The sequence below is a fragment of the Sminthopsis crassicaudata genome, chromosome X (assembly GCF_048593235.1).
Source record: "Sminthopsis crassicaudata isolate SCR6 chromosome X, ASM4859323v1, whole genome shotgun sequence".
NCBI classification, from domain to species: Eukaryota; Metazoa; Chordata; class Mammalia; order Dasyuromorphia; family Dasyuridae; genus Sminthopsis; species Sminthopsis crassicaudata.
The window spans coordinates 24,979,672-25,001,683 of record NC_133623.1 but is presented as its reverse complement, the minus strand read 5'-3'; the positions used below and the strand labels follow the sequence as shown (position 1 = coordinate 25,001,683).

Here is a 22,012-nt window from a genome sequence, read left to right as displayed (position 1 = left end):
TTCAATATCGTCAATAAAACACCATAATTGCAGATGGGAGTTTCCCGAAATACCTGCCGAGAGGTAAACGATTTCAGTAAATGGGTTGCGTTTGTTTTTCTTGGTGGAAAATGAAGAGCTGCGTGTACTCTCTGGAGAACCTTCTAGCATAAAGAAAAGTAAAACTCCTTTAGAAGGAAAAACCAAAAGCCGTCATTTATCCTTTGGGGCCAGACTAGCGATTTCACGGGCACCGTGAATGGCGGCCGAGGAAGCGCTCTCTTCGGATGCCCATCGGCAACTCTGTCGAAGCTTCTAGGCTGCCTGTTTCGTGGGGCTTCTGAGTCGGGCAGCCATTCGCTAAGCAGGTATGGAGCATTTACTATGTACTGATCATTGGGCTAAGCACTTGGGCTAAAAGGGAAGGAAGGAAGTGCAGAAACATGGGAGTGAAGAAGGAAAGAAGGAAGGAAGGATGGAAGAAGAAAGACAGGCGGGCAGAAAGACTTCCCATTTACTCTCAAGGAGCTCACAGTGGAATGGACACGAACCTGTTCAAGTTACTTGCTGTGAAGAAGATGAAGACGGTAGGTCATGTCAGACAGAATTCACTAGCATTTCCATTTGTGAACGGTGCAGTTTTAGCTATCTGGAAAGAGGTGAAGAGGGAACCCAGCCAGGAAACGGGGATGAAAGGGGAGTGTAGTAATCCAGGCCTGGGCGGTTTACAAGGGTCACGTTCAATGCGGCAAGAAGGCTAGTGTGTTGCATTTTAGGGCAAAGGAAAGGAGGATTGAGTAAGAAGAGGCTTTTTTTTTTAGATGAAACTAAGTAAGTGACATTATTGAACTGTCATTAAATGGATATAGATGGGTAGGAGCCTGATTTTCCCCAAAATGAGACCCTGAAGTCTCCTTAGAACTTTTGAAGGGGGGTAAAGCAATTCAGAAGCCAGGGCTTGGCCTTTGCCTATTCATATGTGGTCATTTTCTCTTTGGGCAGTAAATCCAAATTACCAGCCCTATACAGATCCCTACGTACTCCTCACTTTTTGTACTTCCATCCCATTCATTTGCTGCACAAAGGGGCCAGGGCCTACAGAAGGAGGGGATCGGGGGCACCCAGAGGCATCTCCCAACAATGGCTTTGAGACGGTGGTTTAACTCTTCAGCTGATTAATATTCCACATAGACAGAAGCCAGCCTGACTCAGGGCCTTGGCTTAAAGAGCAGATGGACTGTGGCCACCGCTCCTCCATTGATTCATTATTTAGGCCATTAATTTTCTTCTCACCAAAAACATCTGGCGTCCGATGCTCAGGGATAAACCGATATGAGCCGCGAGCAAGTTTAATAACAGGTTCATCTTCTGTAATTGCAGGTTAAAGTCACAGACAAAAGTTCGAAAAGTATTTTAAGGGAAGAGATGTGGAGGATGCTGCCTGTTTTAGAAACATTTTGAGAGAAGCCAGGAAGCTGGGATGAAAGGGGAGTGTAGTAATCCAGGCCTGGGGGGTTTACAAGGGTCATGTTCAATGTGGCAAGAAGGCTAGTGTGTTGCATTTTAGGGCAAAGGGAAGGAGGATTGAGTAAGAAGAGGCTTTTTTTTTTTTAGATGAAACTAAGTAAGTGACATTATTGAACTGTCATTAAAATGGATATAGATGGGTAGGAGCCTGATTTTCCCCAAAATGAGACCCTTACTTTTATAGGAGAGGAAACTTAGACCTCCTGTGGAGGCAAGGTGAGTTCCCTAGCAACACATACTGGCAGAATGGGGTTCTAAGTCAAGTTCCCTGCTTCTAGCTATCTCTTGATTTTCCCGGAAGGCATGTGCTCCTGTCCACAGCACCTACTGAGCAAATGACTTGCTGAATATGCCCGGGCCTTGTGAATAAGCCAGCAGTCTCTTCTCAATGCTTGTTCTCCTCGAGGTCTCTGAGGCCTTTGACACTGCTGATGCCTCTTGACCCTCTCTTCTCTCTGGGTCTTCTCTCAGTCCTTGTCCAGATCATGCCCCCTTATTGCAGATGACCCATGGCTTCTCTCCTGGCCTTTCTTCTCTTCTCCTTCTACATCACTTTTCTTGGTGTCGTCCTCAGCTCCTGTGGTTCTGATTCTCTTTTGACATGTTTCTCTCTTGCCCTTGGCTCACTGCCAGCTTTCGATTTCATCCAGGATGTCTGATAGGCATTTTAAAATTCAACACATCCAAAACCAAGCCTATCATCACTCTCCATGCACCATGCCCTGTCTCGCCTTCCCTTTTTGCTGTACAGGGCAACACCATCCTCCCTGTCCTGGGCTCTAACGTAGGACTCCTTACTCTCTCACCACTCCCCTTATCCAATCTGTTATAATCTGACAGTTTTATCTCTGTAACATCTCTTGAATATGTTCACCCATGTTCTGCCACTCCCATTACCCCGTGTAGGCCCTCATCACCTCATGCCTTGATTATCTCAATAGCTGCTGACTGGTCACCTGCCCCAAGTCTCTCCCCCCTCCAATCTATCTTCCATTCAGCTACTAAAATGATTTTCTTAAAGCACAGGTCTGATGATGACATGGTACTGCTCAGTAACCTCCAGTGGTCCCCTATTGCCTTCAGGGTCCAACAGAAAATCCTGTTTAGCATTCAGAGCTCTTCATAACCAACCTCCCAGACTCACAAACCCAACTGTTCCAAAGCTCTGCTGTTGCAAAAATAGTGCTATAAAGATTTTGGTAGATATAGGGATTTTCTTCCTTTCAATGGCATCCTTGGAGTCTAAGCCTAGTAATAGAACCTCTGGGTCAAGGGGTATAGTTGATTTGAGTTACTCTATTTGCATAATTCCACCTTGCTTTCTAAAGTGATTGTGCCAGTTGGCAACTCTATCAAGAGTATGCTAGTCTTCCTGTCTTCCTATAACCCCTCCGCTATTCATTATCTCCATCTTTGGCCACATTTTTCTAGTGGGGAGCTAAAATCTCAAGGTTATTTTGATGGCATTATTAGTGATGTATACTGATATGGTTGTGAATAGCTTCTTCTTGTAATTCTTATTTGGAGAATGGTTTGTTCATATCCTTTGAGTATGTATGAATCAGAAAACTAATGACTTCTGGTCGTACACACATATACACGCATGTATATATGCGCATATATGTATGCTCTATGTTGCAAAGCAAATTCATATACTATGATGCTTAATATTAAGGTCATGGATCTATTTAGATGTATTATGGGATATACTGTGAAATGCTGCTCCAAGTGTAATTACTACCAGAGTACTTTAGAGTTTTCTCAGTTGTTTTTAATCATATAGGGAATTTTTGGTTATAGAGTTCCGTTGTTCCTAATTCCCCATTGTCTAGTCTGTTTCATTAATCTGTCCCTTACTAATATTGATCTACAGTTCTTCTGTGCTTTGTCTTTCTGTCTTGTAAAAGAAATCTGCTAAGATGTCTTTTTTCTCAATTTTTGAAGTATTGATAGTAATTGTTTTTTAAATATTTTCCAGAATTCTCTTATGAATCAAACAAGACCAATATTTTTCCCCCTTTGGAACTTCCTTTGGGTTTTTTTTTTAAATTGGGTTATTATTATCTTTATCTGGTGTTCTGTCAGTTTGGATATTTTATATTTTGGATTGTATTCCTCTATTTTTGGCATATTCTCAGTTTTGTTGGCATGTAAATGTAAGATAATTATAATAATTTTAATTTTTTGGCTTTATGATTTCCTATTTTGTATTTGATTTGATTTTCTTCCTTTTTAACCAGATTAGATACAATTTAATCAACTTTTCATCTTTTCAATCAGTAGCTTTTCATTTTGTCAATTCTTTAAGTTTTTGTTGCCAATTTATTTCTCCTCTGATTTCTAAATATCTCCTCTTATAGACATTTTAGGTTTGTTGACTTGTCGGATTTCTAATTTTATTAAAATGAACGTTCAGTGTATTAGTCCTCTGTTTTTGTTTTGTTAGTGTACACTCCTAGGGAAATGATTTTTCTCCTAAGGATTACTTTTTCTGCATCTCTGAAACTACAATATGAGGTTTCCTGTTACATAATTATTGTTTCTATAATTTGTTCTTTAACGATGAAATCCTAAGAGTGGGATAATTTTTCATTTGGACCAGTGCCTTGTGTTTGTGTTTCCAAGATTGACTAACATTTTTATTGTATTATGCTCTATAAAGGGAGTTGATTTTTTTTAAAAAAAGCTATTTCTGCCTTTTTACCTTTGTTTGCAACACCTTTGTGTCCGATTATAGTCAATTTTTGCAATAGCTTCATGTTGGGAAAAGCATATGTTCTTTACTATTCCCCTTCAGATGACTCTATGATTCTTTTGTTTTTCCAATTTTGTTTTGGGGCAGCTAGGTGATATAGTAGATAGAAGGCCAGCCGTAGAGTCAGGAGTATCTGGATTCAAACCTAACCTCAGACACTTGATACTTATTAGCTGTGTGACCCTGGCCAAGTCCTTTAAAACTTAATGCCTTGCCAAATAAATACATTTTGTTTTAGTCAGCTAAGATCTACTTTTAAACCCTTCCTCCCCAATCCACGTCCCTTTGAGAACATAGAAACCAAACCCATTCAAACTTTTATATTAGCCATCTCCTAAAAAGTTGACCCATTCTGAGTCTCCCCCGCCCCTTTATCATGGATAACGTGTCATCTTAAGTCCTCTGGAATCCCAGTTGGTCATAAGACTGAGAAACTTAGCACATTTGTGTTCTATTATAGCTACCACAACTCGTTTCTCCATTCCTCATTTCTGGACACTTCCATAGGTTATCATCCTTTCTCACCTCAAAGTTCTAAATATTTTCATATTTTGTAAGAGTTCTTTTTTTTTTTTAAGAACTAATCTACCCTTCTTTTACTTCTTCCTCCCCCTTCTCCTTGTATTTCTATACTCTGTGTGTGTATATTCTTTCCCCCACCTTTGACTATTTCAAATGCAAGCAAAATTCAATTGTCAGCTACAAGCCCCCCTCCTCTATTACCCTCTACCATATTTGCATAGATAGCTCCCTGAGTGCTGTAAATGTGAGATTATTTTCCTTGACCTTGCTTCCCCCCCCTTTTTTTTTACACAGCTTATTTAACTACTTCCTAACTAATAGGTATCTGCTTTGTTTCTAGGGCTTTGCACTACAAAAAATGCTGATATAACCATTTTTGTCTATGTAAAACATTTGCCCCTATGATTGAACTTTCTGGGACATATGCTCTTTCATTGGTTAGTGAACATCTAAGAAAAGAAGTGATTGCTTTATCAAAAACAGGTCCTGCCAGAATTATTTTATTTCCTTTTTTTTTTTTTTTTGCATGCGTTAATATTATCACGTGGTTTGTTTTGTTTGTTTCTAGGCTTGACTGTGCTCATTGTTTTCCTAATGAACCACCCTGGTACAAATACAGTTCAGAGAATGATTTTTCACAATAATTGCCATAATACTCTGCTTAGATTTTATTTAGGATTTTTGCAACAACATTCATTAGTGAAATGACCAGTCTATAGTTTTTTTCTTTTTTTTATTTTCCCCTAGTTTGGGTTGTCAAAACAATGTTTGTCACAGGAAAAAGAAAAGCTTAGTAGAATGCCATCTTTATCCATGATTAAGAAGAAACCTGTACTGTGACTACTGTTTCTTTAAATATTTCCTTGAATTCATTTAAAAATATTTGTCCGGTGTTTCTCCGCTTTGGTAAATGACTTCTAGTTTGCTGAATCCCTAAGATTCTTTTTTTTATATTTAGCATTTTTTAAAATTTTATTTATTTATAATTTTTGACAGTATATATATATGAGTAATTTTTTTATAACATTATCCCTTGTATTCATTTTTCCAAATTATCCCCCCCTCCCTCCCCCCGATTGGCAGGCAATCCCATACATTTTACATGTGTTACAATAAAACCTAGATACAATATATGTGTGTAAATACCATTTTCTTGTTGCACATTAATTAGCTTCCGAAGGTATAAGTCACCTGGGTAGATAGACAGTAGTGCTAACAGTTTACATTCGCTTCCCAGTGTTCCTTCTCTGGGTGTAGTTGTTTCTGTCCATCATTGATCAGCTGGAAGTGAGTTAGATCTTCTTTATGTTGAAGATTTCCATTTCCATCAGAATATATCTTCATACAGTATTGTTGTTGAAGTGTATAGTGATCTTCTGGTTCTGCTCATTTCACTCAGCATCAGTTGATTTAAGTCTCTCCAAGCCTCTCTATATTCCTCCTGCTGGTCATTTCTTACAGAGCAATAATATTCCATAACCTTCATATACCACAATTTACCCAACCATTCTCCAACGGATGGACATCCATTCATCTTCCAGTTTCTAGCTACAACAAAAAGAGCTGCCACAAACATTTTGGCACATACAGGTCCCTTTCCGCTCCTCAGTATTTCTTTGGGATATAAGCCCAATAGCAGCAATGCTGGGTCAGAGGGTATGCACAGTTTGACAACTTTTTGGGCATAGTTCCAGATTGCTCTCCAGAATGGCTGGTGAATCCCTAAGATTCTTTAACATCTCCATTGCTTATTTTGTCCATTTGGGTATTTTATATTAGTAGTTAATTATCCATATTCCTTCAGCTTATCACTCAGTTGACTTCTGGGTCTATGTTGGTTGGCTGCATTCTCATTTTATTGTATAAATTGCTTTAGAATATGTTTAATATTCCTACCTTTTTATGTCTAAGCACACAACTGGGTTTTGGTGTATGACCCTGAGGGAGAGCCTGTTTACCTCACTTTCCTCATCTGTAATATGAGCTAGAGAAGGACATGGCAAGCCACTCCAGACTCGTTGCCAACAAAACCCCCGGAATTAATCCACTGAAAAACAGCTGAATAACAACAAAGGTACTGTGTGAAATGTTCAAAATGTGTTATTTTCCAATTTTAATACAGAGTCTTGTACTTACTCCCCTCTAGTGCTCATTTGATTGAAGTCTTGTGCCACGTTGCCTTTTACTTTTCTTCTACATTTCTGCCCTATCTCAAATTCTGTGAATTCTCACTAATATTCAACATCTCTATATAATACTTTCTATCTTCTCTCTACCACTATCCTTTTTCCCTCTAACACTCTGTATCTTCTCTTGAACACTCTCCATCTCTCTAACAATCTCTATCTTCTAACACTCCATCTCTTTCTCTCTAATCCTCTTGATCTTCTCTGTAATAGTATGCCTCACACTCTCCATCTCTCTTTCTCTAATACTCTCCATCTCTCTAATAGTCGCTATCTTCTCTGTAACACTCCCTATCTCTTTCTAACGGTCCCTATCTTCTCTCTAACTCACTCCCTCTTCTCTCTCTAACTCTCCATGTCCATCTCTCTAATATCTCTCTCTCTACAACATTCTCCATCTCTCGCTACTTGCTGGAAGATTCAATCCGGCTTTCCTTTCTATTACCTCTGTAGGAGCTGAGGAGAGAAAAACCCTTTCCCTGGCCCGTGAGAGTTTTGCAAACCGAGGCAGCAGTTGCACATCTTCCGGGAGATCCCACTTTGAAAGGTAAGTACACAGTATTGGTCTCTCTCTAACACTCTCCATCTCTCTCTAACACTTTCCAACTCTCTCTCTAATATTCAACATCTCTTTATATATAATATCCTCTATCTGCTCTCTAACACTCTCCATCTTTCTCTCTACCACTCTCTCTCTACAACATTCTCCTTTTCTCGGTCTCTCTAACAGTCTCTATCTTCTCTCTAACTCTCTCCATCTTTTGCTACTTGCTGGAAGACTCAATACGGCTTTCCTTTCTATTACCTCTGTAGGAGCTGACGAGAGAAAAACCCTTTCACTGGCCCATGAGAGTTTTGCAAACTGAGGCAGCAATTGCGTATCTTCTGGGAGATCCCACTTTGAAAGGTAAGTACATAGTATTGGTCTCTATCTTCTCTCAAACACTATCTTCTTTCGAAAACTCTTCATTTCTCTTTCTTTCTAACACTATTTCTCTCTAACTCTCCATGTCTCTCTCTCTAACACTCTCCATCTCTCGCTACTTGCTGGAAGATTCAATACGGCTTTCCTTTCTATTACCTCTGTAGGAGCTGACGAGAGAAAAACCCTTTCCCTGGCCCGTGAGAGTTTTGTAAACCGAGGCAGCAGTTGCGTATCTTCTGGGAGATCCCACTTTGAAAGGTAAGTACATCTCTCTATCTTCTCTCAAACACTATCTTCTTTCTAAAACTCTTCATTTCTCTTTCTTTCTAACACTATTTCTAACACTCTCCAACTGTCTCTAACTCTTTCCATCTCTGTCTCTCTAATACTCTCTATCTTCTGTCTAATAATCAATGTCTCTCTCTCTAACTCTCCATGTCTCTCTCTCTAACATTCTCCATCTCTCGCTACTTGCTGGAAGATTCAATACGGCTTTCCTTTCCATTATATCTGTAGGAGCTGACGAGAGAAAAACCCTTTCACTGGCCCATGAGAGTTTTGCAAACCGAGGCAGCAGTTGCGTATCTTCTGGGAGAATCCACTTTGAAAGGTAAGTACATCTCTCTATCTTCTCTCAAACACTATCTTCTTTCTAAAACTCTTCATTTCTCTTTCTTTCTAACACTATTTCTCTCTAACACTCTCCAACTGTCTCTAATTCTTTCCATCTCTGTCTCTCTAATACTCTCTATCTTCTGTCTAATAATCAATGTCTCTCTCTCTAACAGTCTCTATCTTCTCTCTAACTCTCTCCATCTTTCGCTACTTGCTGGAAGACTCAATACGGCTTTCCTTTCTATTACCTCTGTAGGAGCTGACGAGAGAAAAACCCTTTCACTGGCCCATGAGAGTTTTGCAAACCGAGGCAGCAATTGCGTATCTTCTGGGAGATCCCACTTTGAAAGGTAAGTACATAGTATTGGTCTCTATCTTCTCTCAAACACTATCTTCTTTTGAAAACTCTTCATTTCTCTTTCTTTCTAACACTATTTCTCTCTAACTCTCCATGTCTCTCTCTCTAACACTCTCCATCTCTCGCTACTTGCTGGAAGATTCAATACGGCTTTCCTTTCTATTACCTCTGTAGGAGCTGACGAGAGAAAAACCCTTTCCCTGGCCCGTGAGAGTTTTGTAAACCGAGGCAGCAGTTGCGTATCTTCTGGGAGATCCCACTTTGAAAGGTAAGTACATAGTATTGGTCTGTCTCCATCTCTCTCTCTCTCCCTCACAATCTGTCTTTTCTCTAACACTCTAACTTCTTCTCTCTAATACCCAACATCTCTTTCTCTCTAACCCTCTCCCTCTCTCTCTCTCTCTCTCTCTCTCTCTCTAATACTGAACATCTCTCTATATATAATACTTTCTATCTTATCTCTAACACTATCTCTACACTCTAACACTCTCCATCTCTCTCTAAAACCCTCTGCCCTCTGTCTAACATTCTCCATATCTCTCCCTCTAACACTCCCTATCTTCTCTGTAGCTCTATCCTTCTCCCTATCACTCTAACAGTCTCCATCTCTTTTTCTCTAACACTCTCCATCTCTCTCTCTCTGACACTCTCTATCTTCTAACACTTTCCATCTAACGCTCTCCATCTCTCTTTTTATCTAACATTCTCTATCTTCTCTGTAATACTCTCCATCTCTTTTTCTCTATCACTCTCCATCTCTCTCTCTCTGACACTCTATCTTCTCTCTAACACTTTCCATCTAACACTCTCCATCTCTCTTTATATCTAACATTCTCTATCTTCTCTGTAATACTCTCCATCTCTTTTTCTCTATAACTCTCCATCTCTCTCTTCTCTCTAACACTCTATCTCTCCCTATCCGTCTTTATCTTCTCTCTAAAAGTCTCTATCTTCTAACAGTCTCCATCTCTTTTTTATCTAACACACACACTCTCTCTCTAATAGTATCTTCTCTCTAACATTATCCATCTCTCTAAAACTTTCTAACTTGTAACACTCTCCATCTCTCCGTCTAATACTCTCCTATCTCTCTTTCTCTCTAACACTTTCATTCTCTCGCTTTCTCTAACACGCTCCATCTCTCTAAAACTCTATCCTCTGTCTAAAACTCTCCATATCTCCCTCTGACACTCTCTAACATTATCCCTCTCTATCTCTAATACCCCCTCTCTCTCTCATTCTCTCTTATTTCTAACATTATTTCAGTCTCTAACACTCTATCTTCTCTCTAAAACTCTCCATCTGTCTCTCTCTAACACTCTCCATCTCCCTCTGTCTAAGACACTTCCACTCTAATACTTGACATTTCTCTCTCTATAATACACTTTATCTTATCTCTAACACGATCCCTGTCTCTAACACTCTCTATCTCCTCTCTCTCTAACCCTCTCCATGTCTCTTTGTCTAACACATTCCAACTCTCTCTATGTGATGCTCAATATCTCTCTATATAATACTCTCTTATCTCTAAAACTATCCCTTTCTCTCTAACACTATCCATCTCTCTCTCTCTCAAATTCTCTCTAACACTCTCTATCTTCTCCCTAACACTCTCTAAGCTCTCTCTAACACACACTCTCTCTCACTAATACTCAACATCTCCCTCTCTATAATACTCTCTCTCTTATCTCTAACACGATCCCTGTCTCTAACACTCCTCATCTCCCTTTCTGTCTAACACTGTCCATCACCCTTTCTCTATAACACTGCCCGCCTCTCTCTTTTCCTCTCTCCCTCCCTCTCACATTCTCTTTCTTCTAACACTATCGCTCTCTCTCTCCCCCAATACTGTCTTCTCTCTAATGCTGTGCAGCTCTCTCTCTCTAATACTCTCTTTCTTCTACTAACACTCTCTATCTCTCCCTCTCTAACACTTTCCATCTCTCTTTCTCTCTAAAACTCTCTATCCTCTAACATTCTCCCTATCTCCCACTAATACTCTCTCCCTCTCTCTAATACTCAACATCTCTCTCTCTATAATACTCTCTATCTTATCTCTAACACTCTCCATCTCCCTCTCTCTAACTCTTATCTCTCCCTCCTTGTAACATTCTCCATCTCTCCCTCTCTCTAATACCCTCCTTCTCTCTCTTTCTAACACTCTCTATCTCTCTCTAACACTCTCCAACTCTCTCTATTACTCTCAATCTTCTAACACTCTCCATCTCCCGCTCTCTAACACTCCCCAACTCTCTCTCTCTAATACTCAAGTCTTCTCTCTCTATAATACACTTTATCTTATCTCTAACACGATCCCTGTCTCTAACACTCTCTATCTCCTCTCTCTCTAACCCTCTCCATGTCTCTTTGTCTAACACATTCCAACTCTCTCTATGTGATGCTCAATATCTTTCTATATAATACTCTCTTATCTCTAAAACTATCCCTTTCTCTCTAACACTATCCATCTCTCTCTCTCTCTCTCTCTCTCTCTCTCTCTCTCCTCTCTCTCTCTCTCTCTCTCTGTAATACTCTCCATCTCTCTCTGGCTAACACTCTTCATCTCCCTTTCTCTCTAACACTCTCCAACTCTCTATCTTCTCTCTTAACAGTTTCTCTCCCTCCCTCCCCCCCGGCCTCTCTCTGGCAATATCAACTTCAAGAGAGAAGCAATATTGCAAAGAAGCACAACTTGAATACTTTATTTTATACAAAAACAAAATCATACCTGAGTTTGTATCTGAATAGACTTTTCTGCTTCCAGAGGATACGGAGATGTCCAGACACTGTAAGTCTGACCAAGCCATAGGACCAGCACGAAGATGCTTTCTGGAAATCAATTACCTACCATTTAGTACATGTCTATTAGACTGCCACTATACTAAATCCTGAGAGACAAAGAAAAGCCCCAAATAGTCCCTGCTCCCAAGAAATTCACAATTAACCAGGGGATGTTGGAGGGAGCCAGGAAAGTGTTATTATACAGCTTGAGACTTCACCTGCAACTTAAAGGAAAGGAAGGGTATCATTGAACATATCTGTTCAAAAAAGAAAATCTAGGAACTTCAAAGTATTTTGAAGCACATCTTTTATTACTTTGGTTACCCATCCGTTTTGAGTCTACTGCCGTCTGGTGTAAGTGCTAACCTCATTGCTTCTAGTGTTCCCAAAATTCTTCCCCAGGTAGCTTGGGGCTTATTAAACATTGACTTCGGGTTGTCTAGATTCTTTCGTGTCTAATGTGTTCCCCTGCTCTCAGTTTTCTATTTTTTAACATCAGTCAGACTGGAAAGTAAGTTTCCCAAAAATATCTTCTATTTTTCTAGCTCTGTAAAGCAGTGCTTAGCTAGCTTCATTAGCATTACCCTACCATAAATATCTCTCCGGTTTTTGACATCAGGACCTTTTTTAAAGACATTTTTTATCTTACGAAGCAAGGTATGTGAGTCTTCGAGGTACTGATGTCAGACTCTTGACCTCTGTTGAGTGCGAGCTAATGTGGGAGTGATCTTAGAGGAAAAGCTTCTTCCTGAAGATGAGACTGCCTCTAGGACTTGAGGGAAGCCGGGAGATAGAGAAGAAAGTGTTCTAGGCATGAGGGACCGCTGCCAACGTGTGGAGTCAGGAAGAGGAACAAGGAGGCCAGTGGCACTTGACTGCAGAGTCTGTGAAGAGGAAGAAAATGTAAAGATTCTAGAAAGGGAGGAAGGGGCCATGTGCATTCAATGAAAGGCTTTGACAGCCAGAGCAGTGAACCATGGATTGGAGTGGGGAGAGACTAAGATGGGAGGGTATGCATCTAGGTGACTAAGAAAATAGTGGAATCTTCTCTAGTAACAAGGAAAAGCAGAAGAAAGTAGGGTTTTGAAGGGAAAGAAAAAAAAGTCCGTCGTTGGGACATGTTGAACTGAAGATGTCTAAGAGGCAGAGAGAGTAGGAGGGGCAAGCAAAACTGGCCCAGAGATGATAATTGAAAGCGAGGGAACAGATGAGATCTTGTGGAGAGGAAAAAAAGAAGGAAGTCCCAGACAGAGCCTTGGGGGCCTCCCACAGCGCATGGGCCTGACCTGGATGAAAAGACACTGAGGAAGCAGAAAAGCAGGACCAGAACTTAGGACAGTGTGACATCACAGAAATCTAGGGGAAAATGGCTGGCAAGGGAGATCTAGGAGGATGAGGGTCAAGGAAAAGGATGGGGATCTGTCAAGTAAGAGAGTATCTCTAACTTTAGACTTTGGCAATTGCCCTTCCTTCTAATCACACACTTCAACAAATGCTTTCCTTTTACAAAGCACTTGATTTACATTTCTCTATTATGTCAAAGAGAAAACTGAGGCCAGGAGACTAGACACTGCCTCCAGAAACACACTCTTAGGTGTAGACTCCTAACTCCTACTGGTTACATTAATCAATTTCACTGGAAAACATCCTCAGGGAGGAACAAAATAATGTTTCAGAGAACAAAGCAGCTCAAGATGCAACGGGCTGTGCCGTACTTTGGAAGCTAATCATTAATGGAAAAATGGGGGACACATTGGAAGAATTCTTCTGAAGAGGACACCCAAAATGCCAGAGCCCAAAGAAACCAGCGGGAGATTGCTTTTTAAATGGACACAGAGAAGCGTGAAAACACATGGCAAATCTAAGAGAGGGGGGAGAAACAGGCCTCAAAATCATGGACTAACTTCCACAAAACCCTGTCTAGGAGTGAATTGCCACATTGGTGTGACTAAATGGAAGTGAAGCAGGCTGTGGTCCCTTTAAGAATTTTCGATAGATCGGCCACTAGAGAAGTCAGGCTCTGGTTAAACTGATTTCTATCCACCAATAAACTTTCATTTTGCAACTAATATTTCGGGAATGAGTGAATTCTTTCACTCCTAAGACCTGTGGCCAATTTAAAGAGGATTCTTAACAACTCTCTCATAGCCACTGACCTCTAGAGCACCAGGAATTGAGACCATTCAAACCTCATCAGGAGGATCTGAGGGTACAGGGGGATGGGGGATGTGCCCAAATCAATAACTCAGGAAGAAGAGAACCTCTAGGAGAGGAGAGTTGATGGCACAGTGGAAGAAACAGGGAGCTCTTGTTTCAGTACTAGAAGGGTACCAAGAGTGCTCCCCTGGGAGAAGACAGACACTCTAAAAGGGGATGAGGATCTTACAGTGCTGGGATTTGGTGCTTAGAAACCACACCTCCCACCTCTGCAGAGCTCTTGGGGGCAAGTTACCTTCTGAAGCCGGGAGGGGGGGGATGCCACAGACCCAGGGAAATTCCTACTGTACACCAATAACATAGAAACCTTGGTGCAAGGAACCTAAACTAGGCGCCTTAGAAGTTTTAATGCCCCAAGAGACTAAAAGTCTAAAAAGACAGAAAAGACCAATATTTAATGGGAGAAAGAAAAAGGAACTGATAAATTTAGTTAGGTTTCCTTTTTTTTTTTTTAATTTTATTCTGTAAACAGAACTTGTAACTTTTCATTGTATGGGACGGTTCAATTTAAAGGTGGCAAAGTGAATACGAAAACACTGTCGCCCCCCCCCCCCACTGTTGCCTACAAGAAATACACAGAGTAATAAACCAAGACCTATATAGAATAATGATTATTTCAACAGATGCAGAAAAAACCTTTGATAAAATACAACATCATTTATAGTATAAGAAAAAAAGGTAGGAGAAAGGGATCTTTTTGAATATCACAGAAGCCATCTAACTAAAACCAAAAGCAAGTGTCCTATGAAATGGAGATTATATAAGAACTTTTCCCCCATGATTATTTGATACAGTATAACTAATAAGAAGGAAAAGAAAGGTATAAAGATCTACGGAAAGCGATGAAGGACCTAACCCTATATTCCGAGAAGATAGGTGATTTGATAGGATTTTCTTAGCAAACTAAGATGCTAAACAAGATGATTAATGGCTTCAACAAAATTCCAGGCTACAGAATAAACTCTGAAAAACCAACAAAATACCAGAGTTAATTTACACTTTGAATACTATGCCAATCAAATTGTCAAAGGCACACTTTACCAAACTTGATTAAATAATAAAATTCATGTGGAAAAACAAAAGATGAAGACTATCCAGAGGAATGATGAAGACAGATAGCAATGAAAGGGGAAGAACAGTTATAGACCTCAAACTGTATTATAATTGAGTCACTGAGTACATCTGGTACTGGTTAAAAATTAGAACAGACAAGACAAGGGAGAATCAGAAATAATGGAACTTAATAACCCAATGTTCAATGAACTAGAAAACATGAATTATTTAGGAAAGAACTCCTTATTGAATTGAAAAAAAAAAACCCATCTAGGACAACACTAAAGCAACCTAATCATGATTAGACTAACAACTTACACCATGTTCCCCAAAGACAGCTAATTGAATAGATCTATGACCTTAAAATTAGAGACCATACTATTAAAAAAAATTAAGCAGATCTCATTTCTCACAGATATGTGTAGGTTATATGGGGGGGAATGTTTGTGATCCAAATTTTCTGTTAATTGTTTATATGATTTGTATTTTAGACATTCCCCAATTCATGAGTGCCAAAGGACATGAACAAAGTCTTCTCGAAAGAACGCTCCTATTACTACTAATAATAGAAATGTAAGTCAAGATAATTCAGACATTTTACCTCACATCTGAAAAATTGGCCAATATCATCAAAGATGACAAGTCACTGCTGGTGGGCGTTGTGAGAAGACGCGCACATCGGCGTCTTGCTGGTGAAGCTGGGAGTCTGCACAGTCACTCTGTAAAGCAATTTGGAATTAGAGAAGTAGAATGAATAAAATGCCTATCATCCTCTTTGACCCAAATATTCTTTTACTTGCCTTATAGGTTCAAAGAAGCCCCAGACCAGAAGAGAGTCCCCATCTTCTCTAAAATCTTTTGAACAGTAAGTACTTCTGGTGATAGGTTATTTGCTACTGACTAGGGAATGGCTAAACAAAGTGACTTAACGTAATGGAAGAGAAGCGAGGGAAGATCTACGTGAATTGATATAAAATGAAATAGGCAATGCTAAGAAAACAATGTACATAATGACTACAAGGGATGCAAAACCACAAAAGAAAAGGCAGGAGGTTAACAAGTATTTTCAGACCTTTTTTCCCTCTTATTTTTGTCATTTTCTGTTTTTCAAAATTCTATTTGTTAAAGTAGAATGACATAGAAACCCCCATTCGAATCAATACCATTCCATTTTAAAAGTGGTGAGAGAGATAGCAGGATATAGTTTTTGGAGAATAGATTTCAGAGATAAGTCATGTAAAGTGTTAAAAATAAGCTCTACAATATCAAGCTCTACCTTTGGAGGGCCTGTTAAGGAAGGATTACGGGAACCCTGTGGTCAGAGTTTGGGGAAGAGGAGAGGAGCATTGGGGAGGGCATGTTTCTTAACATTGAACATGTTCTCTCTCTTGCTCTGGAGAAGCCGCGCACTAAGTTAGTGTGATATCAAACAGCTCCTGATTTGAACCTATTTTTCTTGCTATTTAGATGGTAAACTCACTTGTTTCTGTGCTACTGGAACTCGGATACTAAAAATGTAACAATTACATTCCACAACCTGAAAATTTCCATATTCTAGGGCAAACGTCAGGACGCCCCAGAGCCCAGTTATAACTCTGAGGTCCAAAACTGAGGTTTTCTGATTCTGAGAAACAGTTAATCCAGTACGCAAATTTTACTCCTTGGAAGTCTTTTAGACCCCAGTAGAGAAAACCGCATTCTAGTGATGGCTAGCATTACAAGGCTAACCAATCCAGCAATCCTTCCTATCTGCCCTGAATTGGGAACAGCCATTTGTTTTTCTGTCTAATTGCATAATTAATTTTTATGCTGTTATTTGTTTTCTTGATTACAGTCCTTTGGGCTAGAATCAGCTCTGTTTGGCAGAGGATACAGAAAAAAAATGACTGAGGAAATGCAGCTGGCAACAAAACAAGAACCTTTCTATTGTGAAAGGGCAGCTTTGCAGCCAGCAGCCTTCATGCTGAAACCTGTGTCCCCTCCCTCTGCCCCCCACCCCAAGTCAATTTCACTTGCTTCTTCTTGTCCATTGTACAGAGTGATCCATTTGCTCAAACTTTTTCATTTAATTGCCATGGAAATTTGATAATTTCATCTGAAAGGAGAGTTGAAGCAAACTCAGGAAGAGCTCCGATTACTGAAAACTGGAAAAAATTAATCTTGATTAAAGCACTTCCCCCATGAAAATGGGGACCTCCTGAACTCTGTGAGGGTTGATTACGAGGAGGCCATTCTTTGGGGAATGCAATAACTGTACTTACTCAAGGATTTTCCAGGAATATTGGAGCATTGAGTGGAGACATCAAAAAAGCCCTTTAAAGGTGTAATTTTGTGGAATGTTGGCAAAAACTTAGTCCGGATCCTCTTGAAAACGAAGTGCCAAAATATGTGGACCGCTTTCCAAGTCCATGATGTTGGAAGGAATGTCTGTCAGCTGTCATCACCAATAAAGCTTTCAGTCTGGGGAAAAAAAAAAAAAGGATTCTGAGTATCGGAGGAGATTGATTGTTAGTTTTTAGAAATGCATCTCCACCAATTCTTCGTTTTGGAATCCGGTTCAGTTTCTTGCTTGAGTGAGTTATTTCAAAGTGAAGGACTGGAAGGAATTTGCAAAGATTAGATTACTTGGGATTTTTGAGTGTTTTCATGACCATTAACCCGCTGTCACTTTGGACAAGGAACATAAAATCTAAAAGCAAATCTACACATTAGAAGCTGATTAGAAGTCTATATATGATATACACTTAAATGAAGCATTGCTATAAATATCTAGGCTATTATGTAACTGATTTTCTGTGCAGGACAACTGTTATAAAATGAATTCTTAACTTCTCCGCTGCGGTTGCTGTGGAATGAGGGTCAGCAGAAAGGCAGGTACCTCACAACCTGGTCCTCATTCTAACACCATGTAATTTGCTTCTTTGCTAAGCACAAAGCTAAGGCCCCTCTGTTTGTCTTTCATGAAGCCACCAAGGCAGGAGAGGAGGCCAACCACAAGCATAACCTTTAAATGGCAGTTTGTTCTTGATTCAATTCATGACTTAAAGAAAACTCATGTAAGTATACAAGGAAGAAAAATTTAGGAACCTACATATATATATATATATATATATATATATATATATATATATATATATATATATATATATATATATATATTCATTCACACACACAAGAACAAAAGAAGAGATGAGAAGAGAACAGAGGTTTCTGGTTTTGTATCAGTGTGCTTTTTAATACCTTTCTTCCAACTACTTCAACCCACAATACCAGAAGTTGTTCTTTATAGGATGTTTATTAATTATAACTAAAAACATAGTGGAAAAAAGACAAATGTCTATAAGTTAAAATTCTGATGAATGAACACTGGAGAAATATATTCTTTAGAGCACTCAAAGAACATGGTTAAAGAAGCTCAAGCTGTAGCCAAAATGACATCCCTTGCAAATGAGACAAACTACAAACACAAGAGTGATAAACAAGTATACCTATCACAAAAAGAGTAGGTAATAAAACCCATTACCTCATGCTCAGAAGTTACTTTTTAAAAAGATTGATGTGAAATTAAAAACATAACAAAGCGATAGTCAATGAATAAGGTAGGGCAATGGAGAATAAAGATGGAAGCATCACTTCAAGAAACAGGAGGCCTGACAGGGTAGAAGCAGAACTGATATGGCACAGACTTCAAGGGTTGCGGGATAGAATTTCTGAGGATACACAAAATGACTGGGACAGATGAGGTGAGGGAAGGAGCAATAGGTGGTGTGTTCACACCAAGTCCATGGATAAACACTGAAGAATGGAAGGGAGCTACTAGAGAATGGAAGAGGCAATAATAGGCAGAGATTGGATAGAGGGGGAGTGGAGGAGGAGCAATGGCAGCTTTGTAACGAGACTCACTAATTGTTTGTCCTTTATTCTTGAAAAGGAACAACGACAGCAGGAGAGCGACGACTTGACTTGCACGTGAATTGTATTTCAGTGAAGCAAGGCTGTGCAAAGCCATCGGCCCCATTCTGTCCTCCAGAATCACCGGAGTCCAGTGACAAGCCATATAAGTCAAGATGCCCGGCGACAGCCCAGGCAGATGATGTTATAGAACTGATAAATCTAAAAGCTGGCTCTTTATGTTAAAAAAAAAAAAAAGTCAATTAAAGCGTTAGCCAACCTGATTGAAAAGAGGGAGAAAATGGAATTGACAAAGAAAAACCCAGAACCACGATCTCTTATTTACACCAATTGATACCAGCAATTTATTTGTAGAAAATATAGTAACAGCTACTTCTCTAAGTCCTACTCACAACAATGAAGCAGTTTCCCAGAGGGTGGGTATCTAGTTCTCAAGGTAACAGTAAGGGCTATACTTCCCATTAAACAAGTCAGCAAGAAACTTCAATTAGCTGCTAGAAAAGAGCATTGACTAAGATGTATAAAGCAATTGATACAAATTTAAGAAAAGAGTAAGTTTCAGTCTAGGATGTGATGGTAGTGAGGCACACTGCAAAGAACACATGACCAAAGTGTCCACTCACGACTCCCTTCTTGAGTCTATAACTGGCATTATTATCTGTTGCAAAGGGTCACATTGCTTGAAGCTCTATGAATCTACGACTCCTTCTAAGGCTGCTGTCTTCTATTGGTCTGACCTGTCCAGTAACATGGTCAGTGCGGGAGGGGGCCGAAGCAAGTCCTCTTTTGAAATCTTGCAAAGGGATGGTTAGCCAGTCTTGTTCACATAGCTCAACGGCTGGCTAATTCTGTAACGCTAAAAGTTATTTTCACCTGATTAAGGTGTCAGTTGTAGAATTATCTTAGCTGGAGTGCAGGGGTGCATGGAAATCCCCCTATCACAATATAAAATAATTAAATCAAAAGAACAGTTTATTAGAGATCATACCATAAGAAAGTTAGTACATCAAATGCCCTTTGCAGCAAGATGATGAATGACTAAAACAAACAAGGATGAGAAGCAATAACTAAAGACAAAATAGGAAATTCTGATTATATGAATTCAAAATACTTTGTGTAAACAAAATTAACTATAATAACTAGGATAAAAAGCAAAGTAGTTGACTGGGGAAAACTCTTTATCAAATAATTCTGGTAAGGGTCTCGTATCTAAGATTTATAGGAACTAACAAGAACTTAAGACTAAAAATCATTCCCAGTGGCTTAGTGATCCAAAGTTACAAATAGAGAGTTCTCAAAAGAAGAATTACAAACTCTCTAACAACCATATGAAGCACAGGATCATACTGGCACAGATAGAGAACTGAAAGGTACTCGAGTAGTCATTCATGTAACCTCCTCACTTCACACGTGAGGGAAATGAGGTCTAAACAATTCTTCCTGAGTTCACCTTGACTCTTAAAAATGTTGAGTTCCTCAGAGGCAGCAACTGTTTTGTCTCTCTTTGTATCGTCAGCACATCACTTCACAGGTGGTCACTGATTCATAGTTACTGATCTGACTCCAAGTCCAATGTTATTTGCTCAAAATCACAAACAATAAAAGAAATGTACATCAAAACAGTTCTGGTCACTTCATACCTGGACAAATGGCACCGACGCAAAACACGGGAACAGTCAATATTGGAGAAGTTGTGGAGATATTATTGGTGGAGCTGAACATTAGCCTATCCATCCTGCAAGTGATTTGAGGTTATGGGGAATAAAATAACAAGAATGTTCCTACCCTTTGACATAGATATTGTACCTTGAGGGGGACAGTGATGAAAAAAAATCTCCACATACACCAAAACACGGGAAGAGATATGCAATGGTGCCAAGTGGAGCAAGCTGAACTTAGAAAAAGGGAAATAACATACCAGTTACCTCCTCAAAGGAACATCAAAGTCATAATTCCAAACATACAGGCCAAAGGAAAAATTCTGCAAACAGCCAAAAAGAAAGAGTTCAAGTACCAAGGAGCTACAATCAGGATCACACAAGACTTGGAAGTTGACATTATAGAACAGAAAAGTACTTGCAACACAATACTTTCAAAAGCACAATATTATAATGAAGAACACTGTCCAGGGAGGGAAAATGAAATAGAGAATTTCTAAGCATCATAGTTTTAAAGTCCAGATCCAAGTAGACATTTTGAAATGGAAATGTAGGAAACGAGAGAAACATAGGAAAGCATACGCATTTAATCAACTGGAAGGGATTATGTGAGGATGGATATGGAGAAAAGCATAACTTTCCTAAATGCAGCCTCTAATTACTATCATAAAATAAAATTATATTCAATAAAGGCCCCGTGAAGGACAATTAAAAAACCAATTAGATACAATCAAACATGAACCAATAAACCTTTATTAAATGCCTACTATATGATAGATACTGGACTAAATAACTTATTCCTAAATTGCTGGCAGAAACAAAGAGAAAATGTAATAAGGTTTACAGCATCAAACTACTTATCAAAACTTTTAGGACACAGCTCAAGTAGTCCTTAAGGAAAAATCTGGATCTCTACATGTATCCATCAACAAAAGAGAAAAAGAATAATGCCATAAATTGCACATGTAACTAAAAAAACTAAAAAGCCATCATCCCCCACTAACAAAGCATCGATTCTACAAATTAAAAACATGGTTAACAAAATTAAAATTGCTCATATTACAAATGAAAATGGAGAATAGAAGAAGAAAAATATATTAATAAAATGATAATTTTGACAAAATAGATGAATACTTAACAAAAAGTAATTAAGCCAGAAATGAATCTTCAAAGAGAATAAGGCCAGAACCAGACTGTTATGAATTAACTCTATTATAGAACAATTAATTATGCTAATGTGATATAATATATTGGCAAAAATGGAGGGGGGGGGAAGAAATACTTTCATTTTTTTCTATGATACAACTAAAGTCTTGATACTAAATCCTGGGGCATGGAGAGAAGGAAAACTATAGATCCAACTTTCTAATGAATATAGTGGTAATTAGGCTGCAAACAAATTAAAAAGATAATATGTGATGATTAAGGTTGTACCAAGAATGCAAAGCTGGTTGAAATAAGAATCTCCAAATATGTCAAGAGCCCCATCTTGATTTCCTCTCTGAGCTCTTCTCCCAATCTTCT

The 22,012-nt window shown here is 39.1% G+C and overlaps 3 long non-coding RNA genes across 3 annotated transcripts in view; 2 read left to right on the top strand and 1 right to left on the bottom strand.

Annotated features, from left to right (window-relative positions):
- The first annotated feature begins 6,617 nt into the window (after positions 1 to 6,617).
- On the top strand, positions 6,618 to 8,500 carry LOC141548431 (uncharacterized). The gene is made up of 4 exons (XR_012483942.1): positions 6,618 to 6,857; positions 7,423 to 7,516; positions 7,783 to 8,152; positions 8,411 to 8,500. It is a non-coding gene; the product is annotated as an uncharacterized LOC141548431 (long non-coding RNA).
- A 3,094-nt stretch (positions 8,501 to 11,594) lies between these two features.
- Positions 11,595 to 22,012, bottom strand: part of LOC141548429 (uncharacterized) — an 85,635-nt gene continuing 75,217 nt past the window's right edge. The window contains exons 4-6 of the long non-coding RNA XR_012483940.1: positions 17,180 to 17,378; positions 15,520 to 15,637; positions 11,595 to 11,696 (exon numbers count right to left, since the gene is read on the bottom strand). This is a non-coding gene — a long non-coding RNA (uncharacterized LOC141548429). The remainder of the gene's footprint in view (positions 11,697 to 15,519; positions 15,638 to 17,179; positions 17,379 to 22,012) is intronic.
- On the top strand, positions 12,753 to 20,932 carry LOC141548430 (uncharacterized). The gene is made up of 3 exons (XR_012483941.1): positions 12,753 to 15,491; positions 15,726 to 15,783; positions 18,850 to 20,932. It is a non-coding gene; the product is annotated as an uncharacterized LOC141548430 (long non-coding RNA).